General features: G+C 41.2%; 2 long non-coding RNA genes across 2 annotated transcripts in view; one reads left to right on the forward strand and one right to left on the reverse strand.

The window, feature by feature from the left end:
• Positions 1-25232, forward strand: part of LOC124149858 — a 74141-nt gene that overhangs the window by 46376 nt on the left and 2533 nt on the right. The gene's annotated exons all lie outside the window — the stretch shown is intronic.
• LOC124149854 lies at positions 12411-22742 on the reverse strand. Its single transcript, XR_006863171.2, has 3 exons — positions 22283-22742; positions 20574-20692; positions 12411-14633 (listed from the first exon to the last, which is right to left on the reverse strand). It is a non-coding gene; the product is annotated as an uncharacterized LOC124149854 (long non-coding RNA).

A 25232-nucleotide genomic window follows, 5' to 3' on the forward strand; every position in this document is an offset into this window, starting at 1 on the left:
CCACTGCTTTGCCGACCGCTGTGATATAACTTGAATATGGTTGCATATGACGTAAACCAACATGCACTCTCATCTATATTCGGCTGGATTATATATCGTTCTGTAGACATCGGCCCGTTTTGAAATTGATAGCATTGTCTCAACTGATCTTTCTAGTCGATAAGGGACTGGGATAGCCTAGCGTTGGCCCGTCACGCCGAGGACCCGGGTTCGATTCCTCACATGGGTACAATGTGAGAAACCCATTTTCCGGTGCCCCCGCCGTGATATTGCTGGAAGCGGCGTAAAACCATACTCACTCACCACTAGTCGATAAAAAGCCGAATACTATTAGCCCAGCCCAGCCCAGCCCAGCCTGTAGGAGTCGACTGGCCCTGATTCAGCTTGTTTAACTAGTCTGAAGAAGCTGACTAGCCCTGGTTAGCTGATGTAACTTGTATGTATGAGTCAGCTGGCCCTGGTCCAACTAATCTAACTAGTCTGTCGGAGTTGACTAGCCCTGGTCAGCTGATCTAACTAGTCTGTGGGAGTTGACTAGCCCTGGTCAGCTGATCTAACTAGTCTGTCGGAGTTGACTAGCCCTGGTCAGCTGATCTAACTAGTCTGTCGGAGTTGACTAGCCCTGGTCAGCTGATCTAACTAGTCTGTAGGAGTTGACTAGCCCTGGTCAGCTGATCTAACTAGTCTGTAGGAGTTGACTAGCCCTGGTCAGCTGATCTAACTAGTTCCAGCGCATGCACTCCGCCCTACACCACCAGGAGGACGATACAGCATCACCTGTTTCTACCTTAAAGGACTCTCGAATCCTCAATGTACCTAAGACAGTCTACTGATGCTCTTGTTGACTACTGAAGCAGCGACGGTCTCTAAAAGGATGTACGCACTCAGCATTTCTATACATGATCAATCACGAGCACATGTGTTGACTGTGGTCATGATCTGTTAGTTCGGCGTTCCACCGGGAACTGTGGTCGCCTGAGAACCGATGACAACGCATCCTTTCTGCTGATGTGTAATTTAAGGTTTTTTAGAAAAAAAACACCTTCTCAGACTATATATTATTTTTGTTCTTCTTAATAATGTTATGATATTGACCTTTTTATTATAATTAAGGAAGTCTAAAAATCTTTACCGAAACGTCGCAATTGCAGTATACTAAAGAACATCTTTGTCTACTTTGTCACTGATAACAACCTTACATGAGTAAGACCAAATGTGCTTACCTAAGGTCCAATTAAATAAATACAACAAATACAATCTTACACAATAATATCATATATTTAGTTTTCCATCAGTTGATTGGTTATGAAGATCTGCTTGTATTAACAATCCAAATCGTTTAACCTTCAAAAGCATTTAAGAAACAATAACAAAGGTCTGCACCCTCACCAGGAAAATAATTTTTTTTAAATATATATGATAGATTGGCATTAGCTAATAGATGTAACAGGTGTGCGTGTCATGCGCCATACACAGAGCAGGTGTCTGCATCTGCACTCCACGATGTCGTAGCTTTGTTTGTTTGTTTGTTTGTTGTTTAACGCCGCACTCAGTAATATTCCAACCCTATGGCGGCCGTTTGTAAATAATCTGGATCAGACAATCCAGTGATTTACACCATGAGCATCGATCCACGCAATTGAGACACGATGACACGCATCAACCAAGTCAGGGAGCCTGACCACCTGATCCCGTTAGTCGCCTCTTACGACAAGCATAGTCGCCTTTTTATGAGTGAGTGAGTGAGTTTGGTTTTACGCCGCTTTTAACAATATTCCAGCAATATCACGTCGGGGGACACCATAAATGGGCTTCACACATTGTACCCATGTCGGGAATCGAACCCGGGTCTTCGGCGTGACGAGCGAACGCTTTAACCTTAGGCTACCCGACCGCCCCTCGCCTTTTATGGCAAGCATGGGTTGCTGAGGACCTATTCTACCTCAGATCTTCACGGGTCACGATGTCGTAGGAGTCACCCATGGATTAAGGACGACATTAGAGTTGATTTACTGCTGTCCGGTTGCGACCAATGAATGAATGAATGAATGAATACTGTTTTACGCCGCATCAGCGGCGAGAATCAGTCAACGAAAATTCCATCAGGTTCATATAAAGAACAATTATGTAATGAAGATACAAATAATCAGTCAAATATCACAGAAAAACGAGTAAAACTGACTATTTGGCCTAAAATCTATATTTTGGCATAAAGACGAATGCTAAAATCGTATGCGACCAAAGATGAAACAGTGTACGTACTTCTAGTATGAACACCGAATTCTAGAAACATTCAAAAAGGTTGTGCATTTGTTGGTGGTATATCCCCGCAGTCAGTTATCATCCAGCTAGACCAGCTGTAAATGATTGATATCATGAACAACACTCCGGGCCGTCTGGGTACGATGACACGCCAGCCCAGCCAGCCCTTTCCATGTCAGTCGCCCCTACGACAAGCAAGCTAGATGAGAACTCATTCTAAACAGCGTCCCTACGGGATCCTTATAAACAGCAGGCTTTAGTTCGTACAGACTGGGAGCTGTTTCCAACATGAATATTATATCATATGAAAGATGATTATGAAAAACAATATGATCCGAAAATGTAAACTGCGGGACAAAAGATGGCTTACATCCATGTTTGATGGTGGTTAAAAATGACACAAACTAGAAATGGTTAATCGATTGTCGTGAGTTTGATACGGTTATCACAGCTGTGTATTGTACCTTACAGTTGCGGTATTTCTGCGACTGTTTTCAACCTAGTAACGTCTTGATAACGATTGTAATGTATCGGTCAAATCCAATTTTCAAACATGCTTTCTTTTGCCCGGAATGTGTTTGAATGTGAATGTGTTCACTGGTGTGTCCCGAATGCATAAATTCTTTTGGAAACATATCTATTTTATGGTTTTTTTAAACAATATTTCAAATTTGTGATAAAATTGGAAAGGAAGGATTTGTGTTGAACGTTATGTGATGATTAATAGCGAAATACCGTTTACTTAAATACACTTTATATCAATTAATTTCTTTTCATAGATTTTGGTCCATGTACCTATCAGTTTGATTCTTAAAAACATATCTGTCAACCCATACACAGGTGGGGTGAGGTGAAATGGGGTTTAACGTCGCGTCCAAGATTATTGCACTTATATAGCGACGTTTATGTACGTGTGTGTGTGTTTGTGTGGCTGCTTGTACTAGTCCGGACTGATGCCGATTTATAGTGCTATCTCACTTGACTACTTACAGGCCACCGTCATGCCGCCGGAATATTACTGTGTGCGGCGTGGCACTGCAAACCAACAAACAAACAGATTACCAGTGAAGACATTAAATGTTTGATAAGTACTCTTTTTTTAATAAATGCACAATAATTCATCTTTTAGCACGTGATACACATGTAAAATATCGCTCATTTGTCTACAGTGGCAAACAACAGTCGAATTTTTTGGTGGCGTCATGTCACCTTTTAAGCGAATGAGGTCATTTTACCAAATTTGTAAGTGTGATGAAACACACACACACACACACCTCTAACCCTAACCATTACAGGTCGTCACAGCCGAATGCTAACCCTGTCTGTTGAATTATTTATTGAACGTTTTTGCACATACGTCTTTAGACAAGGTGAAGAAACACAGCTGTGATGTGTCAGATAACGGCCCCTAAGGGAGCTCTGTCTGCACCGTACGGTTAACCGACCTTGGTACGGCAGAGTTAACACAGAGGCAGCAACACAATTAATACAAAACAGACAAAAAATATGTCGGAACAGATATTGCTAACCGTTTTCCGCTGGTAGTGAAAACGCACATGCCAACTGAAATAATACCGACATTTTATTTAGTTTGGTGACAGCCTACAAATAAGAGACCAACATTTGCTGAATACAAACTAACAACACATTTTATGGCTATTTATAAGTATGACAAAGAACAAGGATCGCGAGTCCGCCTCTGTTTTGGGGAAAACGTAACTCCATTATTAGCTTTTACTCGATATTTCATATACAGTCAAACCCTGTTGTCACGAACACCCGGTGACAAAAAGATAGTTTGGCATATCCGATTTGACCTTGTTACCGTCTGATCTGGCCCACAGACAGCAAACGTACAACATACAGAAATAAATAAAACGGAAGCATTTCTCATATTGCAGTATCGTATCGTGTTTAGGCCATACATTCAATGCTAATTTTAACTTTTATTCCGTTGTGCTTTTCAGATTTTTGATTTATCTATGTACTTTTTAACTTAGTTTTAACTTATGAGCTATAATTTGAGTTCGAGACAAACAGAAATTGGACATATTCAGTTCGACTCATCCGGGGTAAAAAAGTGGTAAAAATATTTTGCCGGGACCGAGCATTCGAGTAATCCGAGTCCTGGACCTATTCTGATATATCCGATCGTTATTTGTCGGTATCTGAGCTCGGTAAATAAAGCGACCAAACCTTTTCCACATCCAAATGAAATCTCTGCATAAAGCAGAATCGATTGTACGATTCCGACTATATCATGAGCCTGTGTTTATGAATCACTTTCAAATAGTAATGTTACAATACACCTCCTTTGTTTCTGTTGGGATTAAATCCTCCGGTAACGTGGATCGGTTTAGGAAAGCCGAGATCTTTTCAGTCTCAACGGAAACATCAGGTTGTGTCGTATCCTTCTCACGGATTAGTTCGCATAATGCATCGTCATCTAAATCAATATTAAGGAAGAGAATTTATGGATGTCAACTTCCTTATTACGAGGAACACTACGTTTCGGAGTATAAGCTTACTTCTTCATCAGGTGAATGAAAATCAATATTCCCAACAATGAAACGAAGTTCGTCATCCCCGACCTCTATCCCGCCAACTGCCCATCAAAAACTTCAAACATGTCGGACTTCAATGTCGTGGGTATTTTACCGGATTACTTGAGTGCACTTTCCTCTCATGTTTCTTACAATTTCGAGCCCAGTCGTCTAAGGCGCCACGATTGGCTGTGCAGGGTTGCGTCCCATGGGCGCGCCAGAAACCTATGATTGTGGGTTCGAATCCCGGTTCGTCACGATTATGTTTCTAGGTTTGTCAGCACCATACCCGTGCTCGTGGGTTTCACCGAAGTGGTAAACGTCTGAGACCTGCATGACTTCGGGCTTTCCTCCCACATGAAGCTGACACACCGTGATGTAACTGGAATACTGTTAAAAGCGGCGTTAAATCCAACTCACTCACTACAATTTTGAGCAATTACTAAACGTGCAATATGTATCTAGAATTACAGATACAATGATGGGTACATATAATTCTTCATGGTCACTCATCCGGAGTAGAAAACACGAATGTGTCCAGACATCTAACCAGTCGTATTATTGGAAGAATATTAATGTCCCTGTGTCCAACCAAACCGCTGCTGACTGTTAATTCGACGTTCTTAACTCATCTCTGACAACTGCTTGATCTATATGTTGCCAACGGTTGCATGCATGTTTTTTTCCCAACCCCAGTGTTGCAGAATACATCGGTGACAAGGAAACAATGTGAAACACAACTATTGTTATATATCGTATTAGCTTAAACCTTTTCCCGTAATGTAACGCATCTATGTAACAGTTGAAACCACACATATCAAACACACTTTTCTGAAATCAAAGTACGTGTTTGCTACACTTTTTATTGTCCTGTCTGGTCATTTCTTTATCAACAGTCGAAGAAAAAATGTCATCTAAAATTGAGTTTTACTAACTAAACCAAGCGGCAAAAGAAAGTATAGGTTGGCCATTTGTAATTTTCCTAAAAACAGCGATAACTAGTGGAAAGTGGGTATTGGGAATATGACTGCCCAGGAACAGGTACCAAAAAAACACCTCACCTGAACGCGCCACCCTTGACGGCGCTCGCGCGGTGACAAAAAAATGGTGAAACAGGTTTCCCGCCTTTGGCATAAACTGCACGTGCATGTTAGCTGTATAAATGCGTTCGTCTGCAGGGTATAACCAAACGTGATGAAAGCACACAAAAGAAATGCCACGACTGTCACAGGAGCAGAGAGAGAGAGCCATCGGTATTGCCGAAATGGGGGCAACACACCATTGACAGTAGCCAGGCTGATTCAACGGTACAGGCAGATAGGGAGGACAAAGGACAGGCCTAGAACGGGACGACCCCGAGTGACAACACCAGTGGAAGACGGTCAGATACGGCTCATTCACCTGCGAAACAGATTCGTAACGGCGACGGCGACGGCAGCAACAACGGTGGGACATCCCATTAGCCAACGGACAGTACTACGACGATTTCGTGCTGCTGGAACCCGAGCGTATCGTCCTTTCCGAGGAATGGTACTGACTGCTCAACATCGACGTATGAGACTGCGATGGGCGAGGCAGGTTCGACGCTGGCAAGTGAGAAATTGGCGTCGAGTGCTGTTTACTGATGAAAGTCGGTTTAACTTGTTTCGAAATGACGGCAGAGAACGAGTTTATCGACGCAGAGGGGAACGTTTGGCTCCGGCGTGTATTCGAGAGGTCCATCCATTCGGCGGGGGAGGTGTCATGGTGTGGGGCGTTTTTTGTGGAGATCAGAAGACTGATTTGGTGATTATACAGGGAAACCTGAACGCTGTGCAGTACAGAGACCAAGTGTTGCAGCCAGTTGTGCTTCCGTTCTTACAAAACCAACAGCAGGGGACATTGTTTGAACACGACAATGCCAGTCCCCATACTGCAAGACTGACTCGGAACTTTCTAAACCAGCAGAACGTTGACGTTTTGCCCTGGCCTGCCCATTCCCCAGATATGAATCCTATTGAACATCTGTGGGACCACCTTGACAGACAGATTAGAGCACGCCATCAGCCTCCCGTCAACAGACAAGAATTGCAGCAGGCCCTGAGAGACGAGTGGCAACGGATTCCAGTCCACGTCATCAGAAGACTGACGTCATCGATGAGGCGGCGTATCACAGCATGCATTGAGGCAGCTGGAGGTCATACACGCTATTGAAGACAACTGTGTCCACAATGAACTTGTAGTATGTCTGACAATTTATTGGTGACATTTCAGACAACTTTTGAAAATGAAATTTCTTACCCCACCATTGTTAACCTTGAGCTTACATTACCAGTGATTGCACAATTTCATTCAAACTGTGGTTGATCAATCATTTGTTACCCCTCCCAAAACCTCCTCTTGTTATTTTTTTTAATCGATCAATGGACTCGACCTTACTTTCTTTTGCCGCCCAGTTTAGTATGACGAAGTGTTACTATGTGAGGTTTCCAAAAAGTGCTGTGCCAGGATATTAAATGTATGATAGCGGCCTTTACATAATCTTGTTAATCCAGTGATTGATATTGTGAGCAACGATCCACGCCGTAATGGCTACAATGTGCCACATCTTCAATCTCTCCCTCTCTCTCCCCCTCTCTCTCTCTCTCCCCCCCCTCTCTCTCTCTCCCCCCCCCCCCCCCCCTCTCTCTATATATATGATATGATATACGGTATACGTGTTTCATAGACATGGCCATGCTAATACACGTTTCTGCGCCCCCCCCCCCCCCCCCCCCCCCCTCACTCACTCACGCTAATACACGTAGTTATTGGGACCTTTTTCACCCATTTTGTACATGATGTTGTAGAAGTGTACCATTGTTTAAAACAACGCTATTTTTGTCACTCAGAAGAACATAATTATTACCGTTTTAAAACAATTAAATTTGTCAGTTCTAGTATGTCAAACGGATGCTTTATAATACATCCTAACTTCAAAACCGAAACAAAATAGTTGTCAACAATCCCGCACTCTCACATGTTATTTTCTCTTACGTGTCAACCACCTTCGAAATGAACAATCTTGAGGTTTTCCAGAATTTCCAGAGCCCCCTTTAAAGTTTTTTTCCACAACAACTGCCTTGATACGCCTGGCTGCGTCAAACCACTCGTAATGTGTTTGGTTTGCGGTGAAGCAAGTGAAGGCGTATTGATCACAAGTTCTGCTGCAACATTCAGACAGTGCAAGGAAAAAGAAAAAAACGGTAAACACCCGTAATGACACTCAGGGTGTGTTCAATAATTCTGCGCTCGATTTCTCTCAACAACACAAACTCATCTCGTTCCTGTTCAATGATGTGAAGCTGGGAAGTCAGTATATGATGTATGAAATGGAAGGTAAAGTTAAAGAGCTGTAACTTCCAGAGCTGGAGCAGAACAACGCCCAACACAGTTTGTAGCATAAAGAGGTGAGGTGGTGTGTGAAATGGGGTTGAACGTCGCGTTCAAGTTTATTGCACATATATAGCGACGTGCATGCACGTGTGTATGTGTGTAGCTGCTTGTTCTAGTCCGGAATAATGCTGATTTCATAGTGCTAGCCGGCTATACCACGCCGCAGTTTAACATGAATACTCATGAACACTGACTCCAAGCCACACAGTCCTTGTTTTAGCCTCTTAATGTCGAGCGCCAGGCAGGGTAAAAACAAGTACCATCATATAACGTCTTTTGGAATGACGCGGCCGGATATCGAACCCCGGATTCCGCTCTACGGCAGACGCTCTATCCATCAGCACTCGGGGACTATAGCATAAAGAATCATAGTTGGCACTACCAAAGCTATAACAGCCTGCAAATGTGTTTGCTTTAGTGTCAAGACAACTACACGTGTAATATTTAACGTCGCCATATACCGGCGACTAAACGGAGGTATAAACATATACGGCAGCATCTTTCCTTCATATAAACCCGTGAAGATCCGGGTCTTCAGCAACCCATGCTTGTCATTAGAAGCAACTAACGGCATCGGGTGATGCACGTCATCGTATCGTAATTGCATGGATCTATGCTGATGATGTCAATCACTGGAATGCCTGGTCCAGACTCGATTATTTACAGACCGACGTCTGGAATATTGCGGCGTTAAACAACAAACAAACAATTTATCAGATAATCGGTTTTACACAAGTCGTGCTTAACCCGTTACAAAGAAATCATGATCATCCTTTTTCAGAATGTTATATGAATGTTTATGTCTCAATGTTGTACCGCCTTTGTGATCTAGTGGATAGAGCGTGTTCCCGAAGAAGAGGAAGGTTGATGGTTCGATGCCCTGTCCGCATCTTACCAAAATACGTAAACACACGGTACTTGTTGTTACTGTGCCTTGTGTTCGGCATTAAGGGGATAAAACCATTAATGGTCGGTTGGGTGTCAATATAATATGTCTGTGTGAGGTATTCATGTTAAACTGCCGCTTAGTATAATATTATATATAATTTGAAATAGGACCGTTTATTCCATTTGGGGAACTAAGGAGGCGGTTGGGTAGCCTAGTGGTTAAAGCGTTTGCTCGTCACGACGAAGGCCCGGGTTCGATACTCACAAAGGTACAATGTGTGATGAACATTTCTGGTGTCCCTAGCAATGGATATTCCTAAAGCGGCGTAAAACCAAACTCACTTTCTCACTGGGGCACCGCTGTTAAAGAAGACTAACCGAACGTTATATATCGCGAACGTTTTTCAAATGTCTTAATGTCTTTAGTTCGGTCAAAAAAAATTAGTTTAATGCCTCCTGTTTGAGATCATTTATTGAATGATTCAAACATATAAGTTCATATTTGAATGCTGAATTGAATTTCAATTAGTTTATTTCAAAGCTTATTCCTTCGTAATACATTATTGCCTGCTTGTTTCCGCGTGCTTGTCATCTCTCATGCGTCATGAGTTATTTGAAGATGAAGACATTAGTGTCCTACATGAAACATCCACGGCAACACATCTGTCGTTTGAGTGTTGCTTTGACATTCTCTTTCAGTACCGTACACGGAAACACTGAGACCAGACCAACATCAAAGTCCAATATAAAGAAGACAACAAACAATTAGTCAAAGTACGAATTAATTCAATACAGACTGACAAGAATATCGATGGTGCGAACTCCTCGGTGTTCCCGCGTGGGCAGTCATTGCACAACCACCAGGTACACGATATGCCACACAGCTTACATTCAGTCAATGATTCAAGAGTGAGTGTCTTTAAATGAACCGACACTTTGACTATTAATATCAGACTTACATGCCCGAGAATAACGAAAAGACGACAATCCTTAATCAGCCCATGACGTAGCATCATCTTGTGAATTCATGTTTCTTACTTCACCCTGCGGGAATGGCGGGTTAGAATAGCTCACACCCCTTTGGAGTGAGTGAGTGAGTGAGTGAGTGAGTTGGGTTTAACGCCGCATTTAACAGTATTCCAGTTATATCACGGCCTGTCAGCTTAATGTGGGAGGAAAGCCTGAAGTGATGCAGGTCTAAGACGGTTACCACTTCGGTGAAACCCACGAGCATGGGTATGGTGCTGACAAACCTAGAAACATAATTGGGGCGAACCGGGATTCGAACCCACGATCATAGGTTTCTGGCATGCCCAAGGGACGCAACTCTGAACAGACACCCCTTTGGAAACCAAATGTAGTATGTTGTAGGCAGTACAATTATCTGAGAGATGATTTTGATATTTTGGACCCTCCTTTTCAACAATGCTTGATCCGCCCTTGTTGTCTAACACCACAGACAGGAATATTCTAGCCTCCCGTGTGTGGTCTTTAAAAATTGAGATTAGACTAGGCAAACTAGTGACTGAAGGCATGAGCAACGATCCAGGTCGATGACACATGATAAGCGAAGTCAGAATTTTATCCTTATTTGAAATTACGAATTACCGCCATTATTCATGCAAATTGTTACAATCAACCTTTTAAATAATCATACAATTGTTGTAACAATGAAATCAATACAAGGCGGAGGTTTTAGGAACACACTTGCTGCTCAGAAGACAAAAGGTCTCGATAGAACAGCTGCTGAACATCACAACGGAAGAGTTACCCTTTGTTGTGCTATAAAGTATATTCATTTTATTCAAATAGGTATTAATGACAAAAGGTATGTACATGTTATTTCAAGATAAATATGTATGTAAATTCTGAGTGTAACAATACCTCACAACAATAAATATTAAATACAGATTAAAATAAGAACAATGACAGTTCGGTTTCACAACCTAACAAAGCTGTCTGCTATGTAACATGAACATTTTGTGCATACGTCTTTAAGAATTAGAAGTTGGGTGTTTTATGGAAACATATATTTGTGTGTCAAGCGTAAAAAAGACAATAGCACTTGGGACATCTATGGTAAAATATAGAGGATATTTCATGTGTCGCGGGGGAGACATTAGCCACGACTGAAAATATATCCTTTCCCCCGTCACGAGATCAGTGAAACATGATATTTCACGAGACACATGGAATAATTTATTTTTATAAACGTTTTTTAGTTGATATTTTATTCATTATTCTGCATATATTAAACATATTTTTGTAAGCTTCGAGACCGATGTTGGAAGCGAAGGAAAACATGCTGCTCAAGGAACAAACATGGTGCTTTGCGAAATGAAAAGTCTCACTTGACGAGTTAAATGAGAAATTGACGGTTTATAACGAAACATTTGTTAACGGAATAGCAAAAGGCAAGAAACGACAAAGCCCCGTAAATGATCATTTGTCATTAATTTGCCTTCTCAATGTGTAAGTAACGTAAAAAGGAAGTCAACAGTTTGTGTACGGGGTATTTACTTACGACAATATGGGCGATGTAACTCTTTTATGACAACAATACGGTCAAAGAGTTATGTTCCCTGCAGTGAAATAACTAGTGTGTTCACTGCAATGAAAATGTCACTTTTAACAATTTCAGAAAACTCATTTTTTTTATTTGTTTGTTGTTTAACGCCGCACCCAGCAATAGTCTAGCTTTATGACGACGGTCTGATAATAATCGAGTCTGGACCAGACAATCCAGTGCTTGACATCATGAGCAGTGATCCACGCTGTTGAGATACGATGACATGCATCAACTAAGTCAGCGAGCCTGACCACCCGATCCCGTTAGTCGCCTCTTACGACAAGCATGGGTTAATGAAGACCAATTCTAACCCAGACCTTCACGGGTTAGAAAACACAACTCTTTCACACTGAATATATAATGAAACACAGATAAAAGACAATACACAAACGGGTTGGTATACTCATAACTTAGATTCGTTCGTATTTCAGCATCTACGCGTGTGAAATTATCTATTGAGGGTAACAGGAATATTATTAATCTGCCACAATGTATTTTGATGAGATATCTGCAGCTTGTGATTCTGTTCTTATGCGTGATGACATAACTATAGCCTCAATCGAGTACTCTCAACAGTTCCTTACAAAAATACAAGCTAGTGCTTACAGATTTCTTGTTTGATTTTGACATTGACAGTCAAGAAAGAAATGATGATGTATTGATTTTGGTACTTAATACGTAAGTCACGTGTGAATTGTTTTATTCTTGTTTTTGTGTGTTTTACTGTATACTGGTTTGACATTTGCAGTTTTCAATGGTTGGTTTAACAAGATTCCAGCTATTTTCACTTTGTACCTTTGTAGGGAATTTAACCAGGGACTTAGGCGTGACGAGCACATACTTTAACCACTAGACTACCCCACTACCCTGGCATTTTTCAACAGATACCTTATTTCTGAAACTACTAAACCTTCAGTGCTGGTATAATGTATCGATTATATAATATCATGGAATAAAGAAAACCTTCTTCAGAAGTCGGATCAAATACAAATACTGACAGTAAAGTAAGCATATCGAAAGAAACTACTAAACCTTCAGTGCTGATATAATGTATCGATTATATAATATCATGGAATGAAGTAAATGTTCTTTAGAAGTGTGATCAAATACAAATACGGCCAGTAAAGTAAGCATATCGAAAGAAACTACTAAACCTTCAGTGCTGATAAAATGTATCGATTATATAATATCATGGAATGAAGTAAATGTTCTTTAGAAGTGTGATCAAATACAAATACGGCCAGTAAAGTAAGCATATCGAAAGAAACTACTAAACCTTCAGTGCTGATATGTATCGATTATATAATATCATGGAATGAAGTAAATGTTCTTTAGAAGTGTGATCAAATACAAATACGGCCAGTAAAGTAAGCATATCGAAAGAAACTACTAAACCTTCAGTGCTGATAAAATGTATCGATTGTATAATATCATGGAATGAAGTAAACTTTCTTTAGAAGTGTGATCAAATACAAATACGGCCAGTAAAGTAAGCATATCGAAAGAAACTACTAAACCTTCAGTGCTGATATAATGTATCGATTATATAATATCATGGAATGAAGTAAATGTTCTTTAGAAGTGTGATCAAATACAAATACGGCCAGTAAAGTGAGCATATCGAAAACGCCGGATGAACCTACCAGCGGACACAGGTCTATTTGCAGTAACCATGGAGTGATTCCAGCCCTGTCGCACAAGTATTTAACACCACAGGACCATCCAGCACGACACAATACAGATGCAGTGAAGCCATATCAAAAGCGGTATCACACGTTGTGCCATTTTGGGAATCGAGATAAATTTAATTGAATTACCATAACCCCCTTTTTGAAACAAGTATTTTCGGTTATAAACATTATTTTTTTGATTAAAAAATGCTGTATATTAACGATTAAATGTGGCCATGCAATTAAATCCCATTAATCCAGACAATGGCGTTCAAATAGAAATCGTTCAGATTAACACATTTCCGAATTTATTAATTAAATGATTAATGTCATTGTGTATACGTGTAATGTTTCCCATATTCTGGACAAACAGCGAGGTTGTCTTGAATTTGAAGTGACAGAAAACATGAACAGTTGTGTTGTCTATACCGTCCACACAATTCATCTTCTTTATCGGGGGTCATTGTAACTATATTAGGGTTTGTATAATCACATCAGCAAGTTAGCTGTTGTGTACACATAGGATAAATATAACATTTCTTATTATGTAGAAGCTACAGCGCAAGTAAGATTAATTTAGAAACGTCTATCAAATATTTGTAATGAAACATGAATAGCTGGACTGAAGTGTCAATAAATATATAATATAAAAACAACGTCAAAGCGTATGGAAAAGATCATTGTAACACATTACAGCCACATAAAGAATTAACGTAACAACTGCAAACGTTAAGATCTTGCGATTGAAGTTTAATTGTTAAAGCGGTTAAGGTACCGATCATTTTAAATTGTGGGATTTGTTTAGAAAACTGTCCATAAAAGTACGGAAACAAAAATAAGTTTGTACAAAGTTTTCGAAACAAAAACGCTTGATGTCCTAAAAAACTAAAAGTAATCGGCCCATTCGAAGACCTTTAAATGATCAACCCTTACACCGTTATTGTAAATAACTATAAATGTTGACAATTTCTACCCAAGAAAACCAAGCCTGCCCGGCAAATATGAAAACTGTTGAAAGGCTTCTTGGTGTATTTGGGACCTGTGCATTACATGGCGATTGTGGGTGATGTCCTTGCCATCTTTTCGAAATGTTCACCTGGTGTCCTTGTCCAAGGGTTTTCAATCAAGAGGCAGCGGGCATCAACACAAATGGACACAAGGTCATGCTATTCCATTCAGATGAGGACACAGGTCTGTGCACCGTCAACGTCTTCACAGTATTGGTCTCCAGAACAACTGTGATCTTGACATGCACTAGCGAAACTCTTAGGCCACGCTGATATGGAACTGAAACGAAACAATTGAACTTAACCCAATATCACGCCAACCTCATTAACATCAATCACATCTTTTTCTCGGATACAGGGGGCACGGGTGTCCCAGTCGTCTAAGGCGCCGCGATTCGCTGTGCAGAGTTGCGCCCCTTGGGCACGCCAGAAACCTATGACTGTTGGTTTGAATCCCGGTTCGCCCCAATCTAGGTTTGTCAGCACCATACCCGTGCTCGTGGGGGTGAACGTCTGAGACCTGCATCACTTCAGGCTTTCCTCAGCTGACACCCCGCGATATAACTGTAATACTGTTAAAAGTGGCGTTAAACTCAACACACTCTCCAAATGCAATTGTCTATGGTGAATGTTGTCTCTACCCGCTTTATGTCAATGCGCAGGCCCGCATTATAAAGTATTGGTTAAAATTAAGCAGAATGCACGAAGGGCGGATCCCAAGAAAATACTCTTCATCCTTTGGTGGCATCTGTTCGTAACATTATATTTTCGCATGGTTTGGGATTTGTATGGTTAAACCAGTCTGTTGGGGACACTATTGCTTTCATTGGTGTATTTAAAACGTGTCTTGTAGATGAATTTCGTCAAAACTGGATGTCAACACTCAACAGTAGTACCAGATATGTGATGTATAAAGAATATAAAACACTGTTTGAACCTGTTAGATATTTGAGTATTTACAATAGCAAACATGTATGCAGTGTTTTTATTAAATTAATATGTAACGTATTACCTTTACGACAGAACAAGGGTAGTTGGCTGTCTATTGAATCATGCTTACTAGGGGTCCTGTTTGCAATATGTCTGATGAAGTTGAATATCATTTCGTATTGATCTGTAAACATTATACTGAACTGCGTAAAGTTTATTTGCCAGAATTGTATTGGAAATGTCAGTACAACTCAGGATGAATTATTAAAACGTCTGCAATATTATGTATATTATACATACAAAAAAAGACATGACGTCGTAAAATCCATGTAATATACTTCACATTGTATTATTGGCATTGCATTTCTTGTATATGGGCCAAAGGTCTATACTCAATTAAACTAATTTTGACTTATTTTGACACTCACTCACTCACTCCTCGGATACAAATACTTGGTGAACGCTAAGCAAACTGACCAAAATTAAAGGAAGGACGTAAGGGTTCTTGAGTCAGTAAGGAGATAACTTCATTTCTTTTCTCCCTCCATTAGGTTACATATTGCTGCAAAACAATAATAATGGCAGTACAAAAAAGTCAGTGATAATAATATATTCATCCAGTAGCGACAGTGGTCAAACTTCAAAGATAGACCTAGGCTGGGAATTCGATGTGATAAGTGATCTTTACACGAAAGCTGGTCTTGAAAATGTCAGATAAAACGTGAGAGAGATGATCAAGTCGCGCCTTCGTCCTCTTATAAAGCCCCCAAACCTTCCAGACTATTCCCCAGCGCTCCACAGCACATTCGTGAGCAACTCGTGTTTATCCGGGTCAAGCCGAATAGCGACTCGTAAAGATTTTACTAATACGAGAAGAATATGGAATAACCATTAAAGCAAGAAAACACCTAACTGCAGAATTTACGTGATGGGCACTGGTAATGGATAGGGTTTCACTTGAGACGAAAGTGGCCATGTTACTGATACGTTTGTCCGATCCGTTTGACAATGCGTTCAAATGGAACAAAATATATAACAAAAGATGAAACAGGTGTTACCTGTGAACTGAACCCCGCCTGGCTCTGAGACTCGATGTCATTACCCCAGAACTGTTGACCGTGTTAAGTTGGCAAGTGGAAGTGTCTATGAAATAATCAATCGACTTGCACTGTGTCCATCCTTGACATCGTCGCGCACACCTAAGAAGTGATAAAGACCTTAGCATTTTGAATTGGCTTTTAGGTAGAAACAGGTTATGGTCCATCTTCAACTCTGGTATCTTTCGGATTTCAGTGCACACACTGATCGTCTTGGCTCTATGTGAACACGAGCTTACTATGAAGAAAAGCAGAAGCCAATGAATACACATCTTGTGAAAGTTTGGTTCAAGTATTCTGAAGACTACCTACACCAACCTAGGTGTGCCTACACACGTCCTGTTTATGCCAATGAGCTACAGCGTAAGGGATGTCTGACATATTATCCCCAGGGAGCTGAGAATGCACGTCCCACTTCAGTCGGTTAAACATATACAGGTTACACTAGTTGTAACCTGCTTTTTGAGGTAGCATAAGATTGCTGTGCTGACATAGGTAGCTCTTCCTCCAGACCTCTTCCCACAGAACATGTCTGACATGAGATGGTTCGACGCCAACGACAGGACTAGAAACAGTCGGTAACGCTTGCTCATTATTTGGTTGACATTTACAACGACATCGCCCATGATGTTTTCAAACATCTGGCGTCTCCGATTCACCCCCGGTGCCCCCTGTATCAACGCAAATGGTGGCCACAGCCGATATTGACATTGTCAATTGATGTTGTTACACCACTGCCCTGTAGGGCATGTCTCACTTCTCTCCTGTTACCGGCTATGGATTTTGTCAAACCAATTATTCTGTTGTTATTTTAAGACAAGTCATTGTTATGACAACCGGATTCCTTTTACAGTTACAAATCGAGTTATTAAGTTGACGTAATAAAGTAAGGTTATGCTTAATGTTCACAGGGAATACGCGATGGTGCAGTTATCCGTCACACAGTGCACGTCCTCAATCATGTGGGACTCTCAGTGTTCTGCTTCAGTTTAAATACTTATTGATTCAGTAAGAAATTGTATGTCTTATCCTCGTCGGGATCATCCCGCGGGTAAGAATAGATCACCAGAACCCTATGCTTGTTGTGAGAGCCGACAACATGGATCGGACACCCGTGAAGATCCGGGCTAGAATTAATCTTCAGCAACCATTGCTTGTCGTGAAAGGCTTCTATGCCTGTCGTAAGATGCGACTGGTGAGATCGGGTGGTCAGGCTCGCATACTTGGTTGATGGATGTCATCTTATCCCAGTTGGGTGGATCGATGCTCATGATATCAATCACTGGACTGTCTGTTTACAGACCGCCGTCATATAACATTTAGGCAAGAAGTAGTCATTCCCATGGGCACCAATGTTGCTCCCCTTCTTTTGGATCTGTTTCTTTATACATATGAATCGGAATTTCTGCTCGGATTGGCAATGTCAAAACTTAAGCTTCAGGTATATCGATGATCTGATATCGTTCAGTAACAAACAAAGAGCCAGTTCCCTTCCACTGATTTACTCACCTGAACAGGAATTTAATGAGACCAGTGAGACCGCCTCATCTTTTTCATATTTAGATTTATATATATAAAACTTCAGAATGACAAAACACTCTCCACAAGAGTGTATGACATGAGGGATGACCTCAACTTTCCTATAGTCACCTTTCCCTTCGTGTGGAGCAATATTCCAGCCTTTGGTGTTTACATTTCACAACTTTTGACATACAATCGTGCATGCTCTTTCTACCAAGATTTGAAAGAGCGTCATGCGACTCTTGCTCAGAAGTTGTTTGATCAAGATTACAACATTCGAGTCCCCAGTAAAAAGAGTTGTATGGTAGACATGTGGAGGACATTTCCAAATTTGACGCATCAGTGACAAAAATGATGTCCGATGCAGTTCCCATATGTTCCGTGTTGTTTCAGCTGAACAACTGACTTGACTTTGCATGTGTTTGTGGCGAGTGCCACCGGTGGCGCAGGATACGCTAACCTTTTCGCGAACACCTGGTATCATGTCTATTTTGATAGTGATTCAAAAACACATGCTCATGATACAGTCGAAATCGTACAATGAACTCTGCTTTTAGCAGAGATAACTACTGAATATGGAAAGTGTTCTGTCGCTTGTATGTGATGCCCACTCGCCTGTACACTGTGTACAAGTGTGTCTTTATGAAGAGAGTACAACATATATACGAGAACATCGTACAATAACAGTTAGTGGTTTGTGAGCAGAAGACAATAATTGCTGTCTTAAAATGAATGGATATCAGAGATTGCGTTTCTCCTAATTCACCACATAGCTCAGAGCAGAACCGACTACCTACGATATGGACATGCACCATGTGTCTGCCATTTACCCGTAGCCCTACATATCTCAGTCATAAACAGCGACTCGCCGCCACACCGAAGTGAGCTCTTCAGGTAGCCGCATATATATGTAAACAGGACCAATATCGAACTGAAAAACTTTGGTTTCCGGTCACACGGTATGTATGGTTACATGATTACAGGAAGTTCATGTCTCTAAACAGCTTTTTAATTGGTCAAACATTGAATTCGCGAATAGTAGTATGACTGGAAACAACTTTTCTGATTGAATTTCAAACGAACTCAAACTCAAATCGATGTTGCCTCACTGAAAACATGTTCATCGTCCACTAGTAAAAGAAACGACGTCACCTTGTGCAGGGACAGAGCTTGCAAATAGGTCACAAAACTCCAGGACGCAATTTGGGAAGTTGTCTGGAACATACACCCGCGAATTAATACTTCGTGACGTTAGTCCAACAACACGGTTGCTGGGATCACTAAGTCTCTAGCAGCCCAGTAACTGAATTGTAAGAGAAGTGTTTAGAAGTTTCACTAAATAATTACTAGCAATGCATGAAACTGTGCACCATTTCATAAACATCAGTTCAATACATTGTCACTCTTCAGGCGTTTATTGTGTCTGCTTTCCAGTGTGAGTTTTATGTATGGACAGTTGGATAATATATCCAACCGTCCTAGTTGCTTAATTTATGTTCCTAATATTAAAAAAACCCATACTTAATATAATAAGGGGATGTAGGTGATATGACATCACTGAGATGTCAACAGGGCAACATCTTTTAAAAAAAGCGACAGTCAAATTCAGGAAAATATATAAAGCAAATAATTCCCATTTTGACATGACTGCTTTATATATATACACTTCCAAGGTAATTTTGCTATTTTAATGCATGTTTTATAAATATAAAAGACAATAACCTGAATTGTTTCTGCATGTAAGGATGGTTTTGATTCTTTGCAATAGGACTGTATTCTGCAAACACGATGCAGTGAAACCCCGTGGCTCGGGACCGTGCTGTGTTTGGTGAAAACATCCGAATTGCTAACAAATCCGGTTTAACGAGTCATTTGTGCTCAGTTATGGCCCCTTAAGGATGTGTGCGGGTATGTATTTGTGTTCGCCGCGCAATTCGAACTGTGGTGTATCGGGAGCCCTTTACAGACATATTTTAAGACAATCTGTAGCCAAATAAAGCATGCAGGCGAGAAATAAAGACCCAATTTCAAATCGTAAAAGACAGGGAGTTATATATTAAACATACACGAATTTGCACACTAACACTATGACGTATTGAGGAAAGTTTTATCTATAAGTGATTGAACTAATGTAAGGCGTACTTTTGTGGAAAACTGTAAGACCATCAAAAGAGGAATTTGCCCCGTAGTTTATAATAGGTCAGTAGGCACATTAACCTCCTTTATTCAATTGGAAATTGGATTAAATCATTAAGATTAAAACAAATTCCTATGTCCGAAATACTCCAAATAAAGGTCAGAGAACATCCTTTATTACATTGTATTAAGAAACGTCCCCAGCAACATTCGTTTTGATTACGGGGTGTTCGGAATAACGAGGTTCCACCTAACGAAGAAGTGTCATTGTAGATCAGTCTGTATACAACGGAACTACATACAATTTCAAAACACAGTAGGTTTATCTCCTAAAGGTTCACCAGCACAATACCCGTGGTCGTGGGATTCACCGAAGTGGTAACGACTTCGGGCTTTTCTCCCACATGAAGCTGACACGCCGTGATATAAAAGGAAAACTGTTCAAAGATGCGTTAAACCCAACACACTCACTCACTCACTCTTACTTCATGGTATCGTCATCTGGACAAATAAATGGATGGATGAATGAAATGTACTTAGTCACACGAAAGGAAGACAGGCTGGAACACCGCCATCAACGTCACAGTACTGGTCATCAGGGCACGTGTGGTCTTGACACAGGCCAGCAAAACTCGGAGACCATGGTGTAATTGAACTGAAAAAACACCCCACACCGAAATGTATGTTTAAAAAAAATCAAGATAACACTGTTAACTAAACAAACAGCTGCATTACGTTGTGTATCAACACATAACCCGTTGACAGCCTGGTAATATAAAAAGCGGATGGTCTCATACATCTAACGGTATTTAAATGGTTTCCCTTCATGTTCTGAGTTAATAAAAAATAGTAATCATTATTGCTGTGTTTCATTAAAGTTGGTAACCACGGATAGCTCAGTCGAATAAGGCACTGCAATTAGCTGTGCAGAGTTGCGTCCCTTGGACACGCAAGAAGTCTTTGTTCGTAGGTTCGAATCCCGGTTCGCCCCGATTATGTTTCTAGGTTTGTCAGCACCATGCACAGGCTCGTGGATTTCACCAAAGTGGTAAACGTGGAAAATTCTTTTATATAAATTTTGCTGGAATACTGTTCAAAGTGACGTCAACCCAAACTCATTCACTCGCTCACTTGATTAAAGTTACTCCAGGTTTTTAACAGCAGAAACATATCTAACATAAAAACTTAAGTCTTGAGGAAAGTCCAGTAAAAGTGAGTGAGTGAGCTGGGAATAACGCCGCTTGCTTTTCGGACGAGGCAACTAGCGGGATCGGGTGGTCAGGCTCTCTGAATTGGTTGATGCATGCCATCGTATCCCAGTTGCTTAAATCGATGCTCATGATGCCATCACTGGATTATCTGGTCTGGGGTTAAACAACAAACAAACAAACAAACAAACAGACAAACACAAGATGGGCCGACTTACTTGCACCTAACAATGTCAGTGTGTTTCCTTGACCAGGCTAGTCTTCAAGTCTTAAATTAGTCCCAAACATCACCTGCGATGAACTGAGACGACGTGTGTATCCGTGAGGTATATGTTGTCCTAGGTCATCTCTGCCAGTACCGACAGGAATTATTGGATCACATGGCACAATATGATACTGACAGAAGTCATGTCCCATATATTATTGCTGCTCGATTTCAAATTGTGTACGTAATTTTTATCAACCTTGCCACTTTTTGTACCAGCTGTCGTATTGTAAGAACTATATGCGACGGGATCAGTCGGCACATGGTTGGCAATCAGATCATGCAATATCAGTCTCCACTGCCGGGATAGTCCAGTGGTCTCGTTACGCTGAAAAACCGGGTTCGATTCCCCACATGGGTACAATGTGTGAAGCCCATTTCCAATGACCCCTGTGCTACAACTGAAATTTTATATAAAGCAGCGTAAAACCCATCTCACTCACTCCATTGCTGAAGGTTCTCGTGGAACAGCCTGCCTTTGAGGGTTGACAACAATGCCAGTGATTCGTCGAGGTATGTAAGCTTTATTCGGAAAGGAGGTCCAAACTGACGTAATTCGTAGACGTTTACAAAAAAACCTGATGTTGTGCTTGATAAAACAAGGATCATAGTCAGAACGAAACTTGAGCGAGTGCGCGAGTAAGCTGGGGTGACTGGGGTGACTGGGGTGGCTGGGTTGACTAGTTTACAATTAAACAACTAATCTACTCCGTCATTAACACTGAGACAATTGGTGGATAAAAACTCAATATAACATAAACAAAGTCGTTACCTGTGAACCATTCCGTCATGCAGCACGAGGGTCTCTGAGCTCAGATCAGAACTGTTGACTGTATTGAGAGAACATTCCGAACTTCCGAAGTTAAAATCAAAAGATTTACACAGTGTCCATCCTTGACAACGTCGTACACATTTTAAAAGAGTAGAGGGTGTCACCTGTTTGTATAACGTGTGTGCTACCAAAAGGTTACTATTCACTGCAAGGTGCGGAATTTTGTTCACGTCCACACATACATTGATGGCGTCGACGAAACGTGAGCATGTCGAGACGATGTAGAAAACCCGAAAGACCCGAAAGCACATCTTGAAGAGTCTGAGGATTTTGAAGACAACATACACGTGTTGTTTGGACGGTGCTGTCATTAAAAGACTTCTAGCAGGCACCAAAGCAGTATATTCCCAATGGAAATAGAAATCTATCTCAACATAGACCTACTCTTCCAGTATACCCTTTCAACATAATCACGTTATGCCATGTTCTGTGGATTGTGGCTGTAAGTGGTCGATTGAGGTATTAGCTTATTAGCTTATTACTGGATCTGCAAACAGTTTGATCGACAAGGGTTTTCTACTTTTTTACCTTGATCAATTATTTGTGACTAGTCTGTTTTCGATCTTATAACCCCAATCCTATTTCCTTCTTTTTCTTCTGCTGTTTACATGCCTATTAGCTGATTGGAAAATACGCCAGGTTTGTATCATCGTGAGTGAGTGAGTGAGTTGGGATTAACGCCACTTTTAACAGTATTCCAGTTATATCACGGCGTGTCAGCTTAATGTGGGAGGAAAGCCCGAAGTGATGCAGGTCTCAGACGTTAACCACTTTGTGGAAACCCACGAGCACGGGTATGGTGCTGACAAACCTAGAAACATAATCAGGGCGAACTTGGATTTTTGAACCCACAATCATAGGTTTCTTGCGTGTCCATGGGACGCAACTCTGCACAGCGAATCGCGGCGCGGCTCCTTAGACGACTAGGCCACACGTGTCCCCAACATTATTGTGAATTTAAGACACTAATTGAATAAACATCACTCTTAAAAAAAAAGAAACGCACAGGTAGACTTTGAGAAAATTTATTGTACCTAATAATGTCGATATATTTAATATCATAGATACAAATATGAAATTTTAGAGCTCGATAGTCACATGTTGTCGTTGTACATAGGCATTGAAAACTGTTCGTTGTCATGTCACAACAGCAAGGCCACAAGGTGGCGCTGAACTCAGTATCTCGTGTGACAGCAATCACGGCTCTGCATCTCCTCGGCACTGACTAGATATGTGTACGAATTCTGTCCTGCGTAATTCTCCGCCATTCTGCTTGTAACGCGTTGACCAGTTGTAGGAGTGTCTGCGGTGTGTTCTGACGTTGACGTTTCACGTTGATCGAGTTCATCCCAGAGGTGTTCGATTGAGATCTCGAGGGCCATGGCAAGTCGTTGATGTTGGCATTCTGAAAGGTAGTCTGCCGTGACACGAGGTGTGTGCGGTTAGGCGTTGTCCTGTTGAAACAGCTCCCTCTGGCGGTCAATGATTGGAATAAGGTGAGGTTGAAGAATTTGATTCATTTAGCGATTTGGTGTCAAATTTCCCCGAACCACAACCAGTTCAGATCTCATGGTGTTGGATATGGCCCCCACACCATGACACTACCGCCATCGAAATTGTCGAGTTCACGTACACAATATGGGGCAAAAGGCTCATTTCGACGACGATAAACACGTTGTCTTCCATCTCGCCAGTAAAGAAGAAATCATGATTCATCGCTAAACCACACTCGTTTCCAGTTTCCAAAATTCCAAGGCTGTAAGGTATGGCACCAACGCAAGCGTCACTATGGATTGATCTGTTGCAAAACAGGGCCGATAACTGGTCTTCTGGTTCGGATTCCAGCCTCACGAAGATGGTTCCTGGCAGTCTGGTCCGATATCCTCCTCAAACCAGTGATGCGTCCTGCAGTTTCCGTAGCTATGGCATTGGGATGACGTAGGTGGAACAGTCGAATGTAGCGATCCTATGCAGGGGTGGTAACTCTTGTTCGGCTGGTTCTCGGACGGTCTGCAGTGGAATTGAACTGTTTGTATCGGTCCCAAAGGCGGCAAATGGTGCTGTGGTGGACGTTGAAGTGGCGTGCAACAGAAGACTGCGATTCGCCTCTTTGGATACGTCCTATGGCGATGTTCCGATCGGCAGCGCTGAGTCTCGGCATTTTCGAACTTGAAAAATGTTGACAATTGAATGGCAAATTATTGGCTTATGCTTGCCTTTCTATAGCCACTACCACGAGTTACGAAGGTCATAACTTGCACGTGCATTTTGCTTTACTGTTTTCCTCCATAACATTTTTGAACAAGTATGAAAACAATGCCGTTTTGACGCACCGTTTGTCGAGTATGAGGACACCAACATTTTCCAATATATTCAATTTATATACAGGATTTTTCAATGAACTACATACTACTGCGTTTCTTCTTTTGAAGAGTGTATGATGCTCGAGAGCTTGTTGAGCTTTGCGGTTTCCTTCGTTTTGTAAGTAAGATGAAAACTAACGTGCCAAAATGCAAACATACACACAGGCCTAGACTAAATGTCGTTCATGGCTATTATAATGTTGATTCTAAAAGACTTGGGTTCCACCGTAAATATTTTTTGGGTACGTCATTGCGAATTTAGAAATATATGTTTTGTCAACTGGCCTTGTTTCATTTAAGTATATGTGTGAAATGTTAATTGTAGTACATGTACGTTTGATGCACGAAACTTCCACGATTGTAAACAGGTTTGTCTTGTGCACTATTTGTTTCCCACTGCAAGTTTTTGAAATTATACTATTTTGGACAAAGAACCAGCATACGTTTACAAAATGCCAGTGCAACATCAGAAGCTATCAGTTCTTCTGTACAAAAGATATACCGGTTCCAATGTATACAAACTATCA

Source organism: Haliotis rufescens, unplaced genomic scaffold (assembly GCF_023055435.1).
Source record: "Haliotis rufescens isolate VD_foot unplaced genomic scaffold, xgHalRufe1.0.p SCAF_4, whole genome shotgun sequence".
Taxonomy (NCBI): Eukaryota; Metazoa; Mollusca; class Gastropoda; order Lepetellida; family Haliotidae; genus Haliotis; species Haliotis rufescens.